This window comes from Solanum lycopersicum, chromosome 3 (genome assembly GCF_036512215.1).
Source record: "Solanum lycopersicum chromosome 3, SLM_r2.1".
Taxonomy (NCBI): Eukaryota; Viridiplantae; Streptophyta; class Magnoliopsida; order Solanales; family Solanaceae; genus Solanum; species Solanum lycopersicum.
Window position 1 is genome coordinate 53785192 of NC_090802.1, and position 14204 is coordinate 53799395.

Below are 14204 nucleotides of genomic sequence, written 5' to 3' on the forward strand. Positions count from 1 at the left end.
CTGGCGTTGGAAAGTGACACCCGATCCATTACTACTATCCTGTGTCGGAACGTGACACCCGATCCATTACTACTATCCTGGTGTCGGAACGTGACACTCGATCCATTACTACTATCCTGGTGTCGGAACGTGACACCCGATCCATTACTACTATCCTGATGTTGGAACGTGACAACCGATCCATTACTACTATCTTGGTGTCGGAACGTGACACCCGATCCATTACTACTATCCTGGTGTCGGAACGTGACACTCGATCCATTACTACTATCTTGGTGTCGAAACGTGACACCCGATCCATTACTACTATCCTGGTGTCGGAACGTGACACCCGATCCACTAACCTCATTCTTTTAGTTCATCAAGCCTTTTTTATACCAAGGCATCATCATTAACAGAGAGGGTTTTAGGTTTAAGCTTCACAACCTTATCTTTCCAACCCATTACAATTACATAATCACATCATGCAAGCATACAATTAAGCATATAGAAGACTTTACAATACTACCCAATACATATCATTCGCTATTAAGAGTTTACTATGAAATAGCATAAACCATAACCTACCTCCACCGAAGAATCGTGATCAAGCAATCTACTTCTCCAATGCTTTGCGTCCCTCTTCGTTGTTCTCTCCCTCTTGCTCGCTCTCCCTTCTTTTTATTTTTAATTTTCTCCTCTTTCAAAATCCCTTTGTTTTACCCTAATTACCATATAATTAAGTATAAAAGATGGTAAAAGTAACCCACTATTTATTCCAAGGTTATCACCTTTAACCCCCAAGTCATTGAATTATTAACATTAACCCACTAACTTTATAATTATAAGCAGAAATAGTCCAAAACGCCCCTTAAAACTTTTAACAGAAATCCGACCCAGTTAGGGTTACACAGCCTGTGACGGTCCGTCGTGCCTGCGACGGTCCGTCCTGCTGAGTCGACATAGAGTTCAGAGACTCAATTTCATTTAAGAGGTCTAGGACGGCCCGTCATGCCTGCAACGGTCCGTCCGGCCATTCCGTCACGAAGTTCAGAGAGTTGTTCTCAGTACCCAATTTTCCAGAGTCTAAGTGTTTTGGAACGAGACCCCCTCGACGGTCCGTCGAGGGATCCATCGACCCAGACAGTTATTACTAGAAATAAACTCTACTGCTCAAAAAGACTAACAGGTCATTACAATAGATACCAATTTACCCATCGTTCATCCCCGAACGATCACAAGAAGAAAAACAAGGGCGAAAAGGAGTACCTGAATCTGTAAACAGGTGTAGGTAGTTTTCTTGCATATCAGCCTCCTTCTCCCAAGTGGACTCTTCAATTGGTCGATTCTTCCACTGAACCTTGATGGATGCAATCTCCCTTGACCTCAACTTGCGGACTTCTCTATCTAAAATGGCAACAGGCTCCTCCTCATAAGAAAAATTTTCATCAAGAAGAATTGAATCCCAACGAATGATGTAGTTTCCATCCCCATGGTATCTTTTCAGCATAGACACAAGAAATACCAGGTGCACTCCTGAGAGTCCTGGGGGCAAAGCTAATTCATAAGCTACCTCCCCCACGCGCTTCAGAACTTCAAATGCACCAATGTACCTCGGACTAAGCTTACCTCGCTTACCAAACCGTATCACCCCTTTCATGGGTGAAACCTTCAGTAAGACTTGTTCACCCTCCATAAACTCCAAGTCTCTAACCTTTCGATCTGCATATTCTTTCTACCTACTTTGAGCCGCTAAAAGCTTTTCTTGAATGCATTTCACTTTATCTAACGATTCCCTCAGAAGGTCAGTACCCCAAGGTCTAACCTCAAATGCATCAAACCACCCAATGGGCGACCTACATCTTCTCCCATACAGTGCCTCAAATGGGGTCATATAAATACTTGAGTGATAGCTATTGTTGTATGAGAACTCTGCTAAGGGTAAGAAGTTATTCCAATGACCACCAAACTCTATCACACATGCACGAAGCATATCCTCTAAAACTTGAATCGTTCGCTCAGACTGACCATCAGTCTGAGGGTGAAATACAGTACTAAGATCCAACCTAGTACCTAACTCGGCATGCAATGTTCTCCAAAATTTAGAAGTAAACTGCATACCTCTATCTGATATAATGGAAAGTGGAACTCCATGCAATCGAACAATTTCTGAGATGTAAAGTTTGGCTAACTTCTCTGCATTATAAGTCACCTTGACCGGAATGAAATGAGCAGACTTAGTTAATCGGTCAACAATTACCCAAATGGAGTCATACTTACCCACTGTATTTGGAAGACCAACCACGAAGTCCATTGCAATTCTCTCCCACTTCCATTCAGGAATGGGCATTCTCTGAAGTGTCCATCCAGGCCTCTGGTGTTCATACTTTATCTGCTGACAATTCGGGCATTGAGCAACAAAATCAACAATGTCACGCTTCATCCTACTCCACCAAAAATGTTGCTTTAGATCACGATACATCTTGGTTGCACCAGGGTGTATAGAATACCTTGAACTATGAGCCTCTGTAAGAATAGTGTGAATCAAGTCATCGAAGCGGGGTACACATACCCTTCCCTTAATCCTCAAAACACCTTCCTCATCGATTTTTGCTTCTTTAGCCTCTCCTTGCAACACCTTATCTCGGATCCGGATCAATTTGTCATCGGTAAACTACTTTCCTTTAATCTTATCAAGAAAGGAAGATCTTGCCTCCACACAGGCCAAAAATTCTCCCTTCTCATTTACTTCTAGCCTCATAAAGTCATTAGCCAGAGTCTGAACCTCTCTAGCCAATGGGCGTCTAGAAACCTGCAAGTGGGCTAGACTTCTCATGCTCCCTACCTTTCTACTTAAAGCATCTGCCACAACATTAGCTTTTCACGGATGATACAAGATAGTGATATCATAGTCCTTTAGTAGTTCCATCCATCTCCTCTATCTCAAATTCAAATCTTTCTGAGTAAAGACATACTGTAAACTACGATGATCCGTATAGACTTCACATTTAACCCCATATAGATAATGTCTCCATTGCTTTAATGCAAACACTACCGCAGCCAACTCCAAATCATGGGTCGGATAATTACGTTCATGCACCTTTAATTGCCTCGAGGCATAAGCAATTACATTCTTCTCTTGCATTAGCACTGCACGCAAACCAGAATAGGATGCATCACAGTAAAAAATACAATTCTTACCTTCCACTGGCAGGGTAAGAATTGGTGCAGTAGTCAACAAAGTCTTGAGCTTCTAAAAGCTTTCTTTACACTCATCCGACCATACAAATGGAACACTCTGCTTAGTCCAGTTTGTCAATTGGGAAGCAACGGAAGAAAATCCCTTGACAAATCGACGGTAGTAGCTAGCTAAACCAACGAAGCTCCTTACCTCTGTAACATTAGTAGGTCTTACCCAACTCTTCACTGCTTCGTTCTTAGAAGGATCCACCATCACTCCATCCTTAGAAACCACATGCCACAAGAAGGGCACTGAATCTAGCCAAAACTCACACTTAGAGAATTTGGCATAAAGCTTTTTCTCCCTCAACATTTCCAATACCATTCTCAAGTGCTCCTCATGTTCTTTCTTGCTCTTTGAGTATACCAGTATATCATCAATGAATACAATGACAAAGAGATTTAGGTATGGCTTAAAAGTCTCATTCATCAAGCTCATGAAAGCAGCAGGGGAATTCGTAAGCCAAAAAGACATTACTAAGAACTCATAATGCCCATACCTGGTCCGAAAAGCAGTCTTGGGCACATCCGTTGCCCGTATTTTCAATTGATGATAACTAGATCTCAAATCGATTTTTGAGAAGGTACAAGCACCTTGTAACTGATCGAACAAATCAGCGGTGCGAGGAAGAGGATACTTGTTCTTAACAGTTACCTTATTCAGTTGTCTGTAGTCAATGCACATCCGAAATCTTCCATCCTTCTTCTTCACAAACAAAGCAGGAGCACCCCAAGGGGATGCACTTGGTCTAATAAAGCCTTTGCTTAACAACTCTTGAAGTTGGGCCTTTAACACCCTTAACTCAGCGGGAGCCATTCTATAAGGGGGTATGGAAATGGGGCGAGTACCCGGCTCCAGATCAATACAGAAATCAATATCTCTATCTGGTGGCATACCAGGAAGGCCTGCAGGAAACACATCCAGAAACTCACGGACTATTGAAACCAACTCAATTGAAGGTACTTGGGTAGTATCTTCCCTGAGGTGTGCCAAGAAAGCTAAACAACCCTTTCTAACCATTCTCTTAGCACGAAGGAAGGAGATGATACGAACTGGAGTGGAAGTGTAGTCACCCTCCCACACTAACGGATCTGTCCCAGGCTTGGCTAACGTTACAGTTTTAGCATTACAATCTAAGATTGCAAAATTTGGAGACAGCCAAGTCATACCCAGAATTACATAGAAGTCAACCATTTCTAAGATAACCAAGTCTACATGAGTATTGATCCCCATAAAAGTCACAAGACAAGACCTATACACCTTTTCGACTATCACAGACTCACCCACCGGAGTAGAAACACGAATAGGCATGTTAAGCAATTCACAATGTAAATTAAGACCAATAGAAAATGAGGAAGATACATATGAAAATGTGGATCTAGGATCAAATAATACAAAAGCTATGCAATCACAAACCAAAAGATTACCTGTGATGACAACATCAGATGTCTCCGCTTCAGATCTCCCAGGAAAAGCATAACAATGGGCCCTATCACCTGTCTGTCCGTTGCCCCTACCATGTTGCGATGCAGTATTTCCAGTTTGCCCACCACCCCGGTTGGTTTGGTGACCACCATTACCTTGACCACCATGTCCTCCAGAATGACGGCCTCTTCCATGACCACCTCTACCTCTGACTATTGGGGGTCTATAACTCTGTTTTGGACAATATCTCTTAATATGTCCAATTTCCCCACATCCATAACACTCTCTGGGTTCAAGCATAGGTCTCTGTGAAAACGACGGAGTCTGGGGATAACCTCCAAACTCAGAGAAATATTGACCGGTCTGCGGTGGACCCCCCGCTACAGCCTGTAGCGAAGACTGAATAGGTCGGGCTGGGTACCCTCCTGAACCCTGCCCTCTGGAGTAAAAACCATTAAACTCACCTCCTTTACGAAACTTCTTAGATGTCGATGCCATGGTGAAGTCGTCTGGCTTCACTCCCTTCACTTGTATCACAAAATCTACCACCTCCTGAAAGGATTTTGCTGCAGCAGCTACTTGTAAGGCTGAAATCCGCAAATCTGACCTCAACCCTTTCACGAAATGGCGAATCCGCTCTTGTGGACTGAAGCAAAGCTGGGTGGCATACCTAGATAATGTACGAAACTTAGCCTCATACGCAGTAACCGACATCTTGCCTTGCTCTAGGCTCAGGAACTCATCTCTCCTCTTATCCCTCAAAGTCCGGGGTATATACTTCTCCATAAACAAGCTAGAGAATGATGCCCAATTCATAGGTGGTGCTTGTGCTGGTTGACACTCAACATACGATCGCCACCACATTTTGGCGTTCCCCTAAAATTGATAGGTCACAAACTCGAAGCCAAATCGTTCTACTATGCCCATCTTGTGTAGTAGCTCATGACAATCAACCAGAAAATCATAGGCATCCTCAGATTCAGCACCCTTGAAGAATGGAGGTTTCAATTTCAAGAACTTACTGAAAAGTTCATGCTGATCACTTGTCATTATAGGAGATATAGTCAATCGAGGAAACGTGCCTACTTCCAATAAGGCATCCATGCGGGGAGCCACAGCAGCTGCATGGTGTACTCTCGGAACCTAAGGTGCTAGTGCAGAAAATACTGGAGGTGTCTGGCCCTGATCAGATAACCCGATAAGATAAGCAAGAACCTGATTATTCATCTCTGGGGTAGGTTGGGGTGGTAATTCCTCATTCTGCACTTTCTCATTCTCCCCTTCCTCACCCTCTCTTACTACTTCCTCAGTCGGTAGAGGAGTCATCGCCCTAGTACTAGATGGGCCAGGTGCTTGTCCTCTTCTTCTAGAGGACGTCCTCCCGCGACCTTTACCACGGCCTCTTGTCACTGCCCCTCTTCGAGCTAAAACCCCAGTGGCTGGCTTAGACGCATCTTGTCTTGCCGGTGTTGGTGTTGGCGCGGTTGTTGCTCTAGTTCTAACCATCTGCGAAATAGAGTGAAGATGGTCAATTTGTATCACCTAGATACTGTTGACACCCAATTTTGACCGACCTTTGACCATTTTTAGGAATACTATCGATTAAATATGTATTTTAAATTTTAGAATTTTTGCTGGAAAATTAAATATTTTAGCACGTTTTACTTTATAAAATTATCGTAAATATTATTAAAATATTTTAAAATTATTAATGAATTCCAAATTTTAAAGTTTAAATGATTTTCAATTATAAAAATATTTTAATATATGTAGTATTTTAATTAAATAGTAATTCCTACACTTTCCTTAAATTTTAAATTCTAGCCTATTCTATTCCAATTTCTTTCAATGCTAGCCACATGAATTAAAATTTTATTACAATCATAGCCATCTCTTCCTTTCAATTCTAGTCAATTTTAATTGCAATTTTAGCCATTCCGTATCTAACTCATCTAATTTCAAGAAATCATCTTTTGATCTCATCCGTCTATTTAATTAATAAATCCTAGATCAAATCATAACCCTCCGTCTCTATCTAATCTAACGGTTGAGATCAATTTTTTTCTATCTCTCTCTTTAACACCAAAAGACCCTAAAACCTAAAATTTTAATTCATTTTTTCTCTTCCTCCCCCCTCTCCAAGCCGCCACCCCACTCTTCCTCCCCTCTCCCATCGAACCTCCTCCCTCTCTCCCTTTTTTCCGACCAGCCGCCCTCTCCCTTCTCTCTCTCCAGCGCCGGCCCCCTCTCTCCTCGCCATCTTCCGGTGAAAGCCACCAGAAGATCCAGCGCCAGCCGCCTCCCTCTCCCCTTCTCCCACCGCTCCCTTCTCCTTCGAAGCCCCATCGTCCCCCTCTCTCCAGGCGTCTCTTCCTCTCCCCCCTCCTTCCCGATCGCCTCTCCAAGTGGTGGCAGTCGCCCCTCTCTCCCTTCCCTCTCCTTCGTTTCCCCCTCATCCCTTCTCTCTTCTCCCTCTCGCCCCTCTTCTCTTCTCCTTCTTCTTTTGCAGGCCGGCGATAGCCATCACACAGCAGCAACCAGGCGAGGCAACCACCGGCGACAGCCACCAGACGAGCAGCAGCGGCCATCAATAGCAGCAACTCCAGGCGACCACCGGCGTCAACCAGCAGCTCCGACACCTACAACAACGAGCAGCAAACTCCTACAATGACTCCAAAAGCAAGCTCCAGCAATGTCCGAGCTTTGGGTTGTGATGGATCTCAACAGATTTGTCTTTGGTTTCAAACTTGAAGTTCAAGTTGAAGATTGATTGAAGAAAGATTTATTTGTTTATTTGAATGTATATATATATATTTTATTTTTTGTCTATTTTATTTATTCAAATGTTGTAACAATTGTAACTCTAAAGATCATATAATAAATTTATTTGGGGGTCGTCTAGGGGAGGGGGATTTATATGTTTAATTGTTTCATTAAATTTTTTTTTGAAATCATGCCTATAGGTTTGTCTTTAATCGCCTAGATTTAATATTTGTAGGTGTTATAATCTAATCAATTTTCAATTTGCTTGACGCTTTCGTTTATAAGTCTTAAAAATAATAACTAGATTCCATTAATTTTTTAAAATATAAAAATCAAGTCCTAATAATATAATAGGTTGTTAGATGTTAAAATATGTTATAAATTTTCATTTGTCTTATCACGTAGAAACTATGCCTAAGTATTAATTTGTTCATATCATTTACAAAAGCATGCATATGTGTTATTCCTTCTTTTGAACACCTAGAAATCATGTGTATAGGTTTGTAAATAATTTTTAACAAAATTTGTTTGTGCATATTTGTGCCCTCCCCTTAAAATTAGTTAATATCATTAGAAATCCTATTTGTCCTCTTGAAGATTTCCGCATTCATTATGCAACATTTTTTATTAAATTAGAATCACTTTATGCATTTAGCAAGTTACTTAGTTTAATATTTCATATCAAAACCTTGCAACATAAGTCAATCTTTCTTTAAATTTTGGATTGATTATGACTCTGCTTATTTTTGAAATAAATTATAAAGTACTATCTCTTAACCTATCGTTAGTGGGAAAGTCAAAGGAACTACGAGGTCTAGTTTCAATTTTTAAACCCGACGCATCCTCGGAAGTACCACCTACCCATGAATTTCAAAAAAAGAATTATGTGCATTTATGTGTAAATGTTTATGTGCCTACGTGTGAACTAAATCTTTTAAATCATTTTTTCAAAAACATAAACTATTTTTTAGACCGACCTCAAATCAAAATTGTTTCTATGGTGGAGGAGCGCGATCAATAATATCGTGGCATCATCCCTATAAAGAAACAAACATTTTTTCAAAAATAAAAATTCATATTCAAAACTTACTCATTTTTCAAAACTTTACTTTTGCACATATTAATTACTTAATATTTGCCAATTTTGTCTATAACATAGCCTCGTATGTTAAATAAATAAAAAATAAATTTGGTCATTTATTATTGCTGTCTTCTAACCTCGCATGTTTGAATTAATAAAATAGCCTTAATTGTTTTATACTTGTTATCACTTAGCAAACATATTAATGAATAATAATGAAGTGACCTAGATTGCTACTTGTAACCCCCACATAGATTGCATGAGATACGGCCGGGACCCACACTTGTGGACCTCGAGGGATGCCTAACACCTTTCCATCGAGGTAATTTGAACCCTTACCTTAATTCTCTGGCTCGTTGACCTTAGTTAGACTTAGTTAGGTTAGATAGGTGCCCTAACGCGCCTTAATTCGTTAGGTGGCGACTCCAAACTCAAAAATCCCAAAAGAGTTGTTAGGTTTTCTGCGAAAATGGGGCGCGACAGAATGGCGACTCCGCTGGGGATATTAGGTTCTTACCATTACGTGTTAATTGCTTATTTATGTGGGGTTTATTTTATTCATTATGTGCTTACCATGTTTAACTTATTTTGTTGCCTTATTTATTGTCTCCTCTCCATGTTCCTCCCTTTCCCTTTTCCTTAATTGTTTATTATCATGTTTCACCTCTTCCCTTTCCCCTTATTGTTTACATGTTTAGTCTCGTATCCTCTTGCTTTATTTGCGTAGTTTTCATATCTTTATATGTTTACTTTCCTTTATTTATGCTTATTTATTTATTGTTTATAAACTTCCTATATGTTACCGTTTTCCAATTTAAATGCTAAATGTTTACTGCTTTGATAATTGACATCCCGCTCATACTTCCCTCAATTGGGACTCTCTTCCTTTTTTTTATTTTGTTCTCGTGATGTTGTGCCTTTGCACCTCTCACAACTACTCCAATCTTATACAAATACCCATTATAGAGAGTCGGCATATGCGTGGATGTAGTGGATAGTTTTACTACCGCGAAGCCACGAGCCTCTCACATAGAATCCTTTCAAGTCCGTGTCAAGCCACTCTTAGAAGTCCTGGTTAAGTCATACATGCTGCATAAAACCTAGGTGGTTTGACCCTTGGTGTCAATCCACATAATTAGTAGCCACCCTATTTTCTAAAGGGCCCCAACACCCTTAGACAAATTGCATATTTATGTGTCAACGTGATCATAATAATTAAATCAAGCCAACATTGTCAAAATGGAGTTTAGAAGTCGTTTGTTACTTTGTTCGCAAAGTCATGGCTCACCCTCACTTTCCAAACACGCAAATGGTGGTCAAAGTTAATCCTATTTTTGAAGACTTGGTGGAAAGATATTCAAAAAAAATCGAGAGTTAAAAGCAAATGAACCGTTAGGCGGCCTCACTGCTTTGATCTCCATAGAGTCAGATCGTCCCTTAATCAAGGCAGAGAGAAGATGGGCTAGCAACCTCCTCAACACCGATTATGACATTATCCCTGAAATGAGGAAGCAGATTATGCCTAACATTGGAGAGCAACATAATTGAAGTTTTTTTATTATTCTTTTTATTCCCCATGTGTTATCCCTAGCCTTTTAGTTATCTCTAGATTGATGTAATAAATAGAAATTAATTCAATAATTGAAAGTCGTTTTATTGTCTAACTCTAAACTCAAAATTGGCAAATAAGGCTTGAATTAATTATTGTGCATCACTTATGTGTCTCTTAGGCCTACCTCTGGCTCAGCGAGACTCTTTTGCATTTAGGTCGTTTATCTTAAATAACGTGTTTGATATCCCAACTTATGCAATGTTCTAGCTTGGGCTTTATTTTGCTTTTATTTATTTTACCCTTTCCCAATGGTTGATCTGTAGACCATGGTTTATCACACGCGATCAAAGGATTGATTTCCTCCTCTTCCGACTGAGAATTGCAAAGAAAAAAGTGAAAGGGACTAATGCTAAGGTTATGTGCAAAACTATTGGGAAAAAAATGTCTTTCAGACAAGTTGGTATCGAACCTTGAGCAGAAAATAAAGAAGTTAGAAGAAGAGTTGTTGGACATGCGTAAGTGGGCAAAGTTTTTACTCTCTGCCAATCCAACTTTGGAGACGAACATTCATTCTCCAAAATAATTTCCTCCGGATTACTCTCAAAGTCAACCGAGCTCCATTCAAATGCTTCTAAAAACATCTACTTTCCAAATCACCCATATCCTCCGCAAACACCATGCATATGCTCTTAAACCTCAACATCTTACTTTACACCCGCATTATCCCACTATGCAAGCTCCTCAATACGAAACACCTCTGCACCAAGTTCCTTGGCATCATGCACCTCTCATGCCATTTCCAAACCCTCCATATCAAATGTCTCTGTACCAAAGGCCTCCTATGCCATATCTTTTAGAACTACGTCAGACCTGATTCCCGTTTAGGAGGGGATACGTAGGCGCTCCTATGGAGTTCGGTCTTATCAAAAATAAAACCTTCATTTTCCCCTTCTATTGATAACTGGGGCAGAGTTTTTGAGAGGTTCTCAAAAATTCCATCAAGATTTCTTCTTGCGCATCTCCATACTGGGGCAGAATTTTTGAGTAAACTCAAAAATTCCATTTTAAACATCTTCTCAACAACTGGGGCAGAATTTTGAGAGGATCTCAAAATTGCTAAAAATCAAGACTGGTTAGAAATTTTTAAGAGAATCTTAAAAAATCCAACAGTCGAGCTACAACTACAACAGATCAGAATAACAGAAGTTCTACACTGGGGCAGAAATTTTGAGAAAATCTCAAAATTTTTGATAATACTCGGAAGAGAATTCTATCAGACACCAAAGAATTACGCTGTGCCAAATCATGGATACAGATCAACCTCCCCTTCAAACTAACTATTTTTCTTTGAATGTAGAAAATACAGGTACATATACAAAGGCAGTTTCAACAATCAACATGCCACTTTTGAGCCCGACAAATGACACTCGACCCTTCCAAATAGGCAAATGTCCAAGCTACTACATAACCTCATCATTCAATTATGAAGTTGCACTATGCTCGAGATCTAGGCTTGCATGACTACATTATGCCCGAGATCGCACTATGCTCGAGAAATGCATCATAGCATGTGCCCGATAATGCATGTGCCCGAAGAAATGCATCATTGCATTGTGCCCAAAGAAATACATCATCGCATATGCCCAATATTGACTTATGCTCGAAGAATTGCATTATTGCATGCGCTCGATATTTTATGTGTCCGAAGAAATGCACCATTACATATGCTCGATACTGCATGTGCCCGATATTACATTATGCCCGAAGAAGTGCATCATTGCATTGTGCTCGATATTGCATGTGCCCGAAGAAATGCATCATTGCATGTGCTCGATATTGCATGTGCCCGAAGAAATGCATCATCGCATTGTGCCCGAGACTGCATTGTGCCCGAATTTTGCATAACCTCAAGATTGCATCGTGCTCGAAGTTTACATGTGCCCGAATCAAATCAAGTCATAAGTATCAACAGATGTCAAAAACAGATACACTCTCTTTACTCATTATTTATATTCCAAAGGCGTTATCCTCCAAAGGCGTCATCTTTCATGGCCTGCGGACTTCATGTCATGGCCTGAGGACTTATCTTATGCTTACCATGTCCTTAAGGCGTCATAGTCTAAAGGCATCATCCTCATGGCCTGCGGACATCATATCATGGCCTAAGGGTTTAATTTATGTCTATCATGATCCGAAGGTGTCATAGTCTAAAGGCGTCATTTTCATGGCCTACAGAAAACATTTTTCATGACCTGAGGATACACTTTGCATATCATGGCCCTAGACATCACAGCCTAAGACGTCATTTTTTTTCATGATCTTAAGGCAAACATTCATGGTCTATATGGGAAATTGCATCATGTTTACATTTACCGCTTATTTTGCTCTAATTACTCTACTATGAGTTATAGTTATGCAGATTACAGACAAAGTCGCCTTCTGAACGGCTGTTCCCTTGCTTACACACAAAGGCTCCGACAAATTCTTGGCTACTCGAACTATCGTTTCGCTATCATTCAGGCTACCATGAAGATATCTTCGGATTCAACTCACCACTGTGACCTACTATCTCTTCATCTAGGCTCGTCCGCCTTACAATGCGACATCTAGGCTCGTCCGCCTTACAATGGGACATTTAGGCTCGTCCGCCTTAAAACGACATCTAGGTTTGTCCATCTTATAGGACATTTAGGCCGTCCACCTTAAAGGGACTTTTAGGCTTGTCCGCCTCATAGGACATTTATTTGTCCGCTTTATATGATATTTAGGCTCGTCTGTCTTACAATACGACATTTAGGCTCGTCCGCCTTAAAATACGACGTTTAGGCTCGTCTGCCTTACAATACGACATTTAGGCTCGTCTACCTTATAATACGACATTTAGGCCCTTCCGCCTTACAATAGGATGTTTAGGCTCTTCCGCCTTACAATAGGATGTTTAGGCTCTTCCGCCTTACAATAGGATGTTTAGGCTCGTCTGCTTTACAATACGACATTTACTTTCGTCTCTCCTTACAACCAGATATTTTGCTTATATTATTATATGCTTTTACTATCAAATATTTTGGAGTTTGACGTTATTCTTCAGAGATGGGTTTCAATCCTTCAAGAAGTTAAAGACTATCAAGGCTTGCACTACGTCTCAAACAGATACGCTCCTTATCACCTCTTGTCATTTATCTACAACTCATATGTTATTATTATTGGTCATATTTTATCTATTTATAAGCTAACATTTTATCTAGAATTTGCAGATATGATCGATCGCCCTTGATTACAATTATCATGTTGTCCTCTATCACAACAACGACTCTATCAATCATTTGCTACTCATACTCTGAACCGTGCTCAAATGCTGACATGCTGCTTCTCTATCACGCTCTTCTAGCCTCTATCTCTCTTTTCTCGCTACTCTAATTTTATCCATTCAAGCCGATATCGTGCCTTTCAAATACCTTAGCGCTATTTCAACTTTTAAGAGTTTCATTTGCTCTTGACTCTAGAACTACACACGACCTGATTCTCGTATAACCAAAGATATGTAGGCGACTTAAAACCAAAGTCTCGGTCGTACCCTTTTTCAACTCTATATCGTTTCAATTGATCCAATTGACATATCTCGTCGGTCGGAAAAAATGGGCTACTAAGTCAATGTTGGTTGCCTGACAATTCATTCTTCATTCTCAATCAACCAAGGGGCAGCTGTTGACACCCAATTTTGACCAACCTTTGACCATTTTTAGGAATACTATTCGATTAAATATGTATTTTAAATTTTAGAATTTTTGCTTGAAAATTATATATTTTAGTACGTTTTACTTTATAAAATTATCGTAAATATTATTAAAATATTTTAAAATTATTAATGAATTCCAAATTTTAAAGTTTAAATGATTTTCAATTATAAAAATATTTTAATATATGTAGTATTTTAATTAAATAGTAATTCCTCCACTTTTCTTAAATTTTAAATTCTAGCCTATTCTATTCCAATTTCTTTCAATTCTAGCCACATGAATTAAAATTTTATTACAATCATAGCCATCTCTTCCTTTCAATTCTAGTCAATTTTAATTGCAATTTTAGCCATTCCGTATCTAACTCATCTAATTTCAAGAAATCATCTTTTGATCTCATCCGTCTATTTAATTAATAAATCCTAG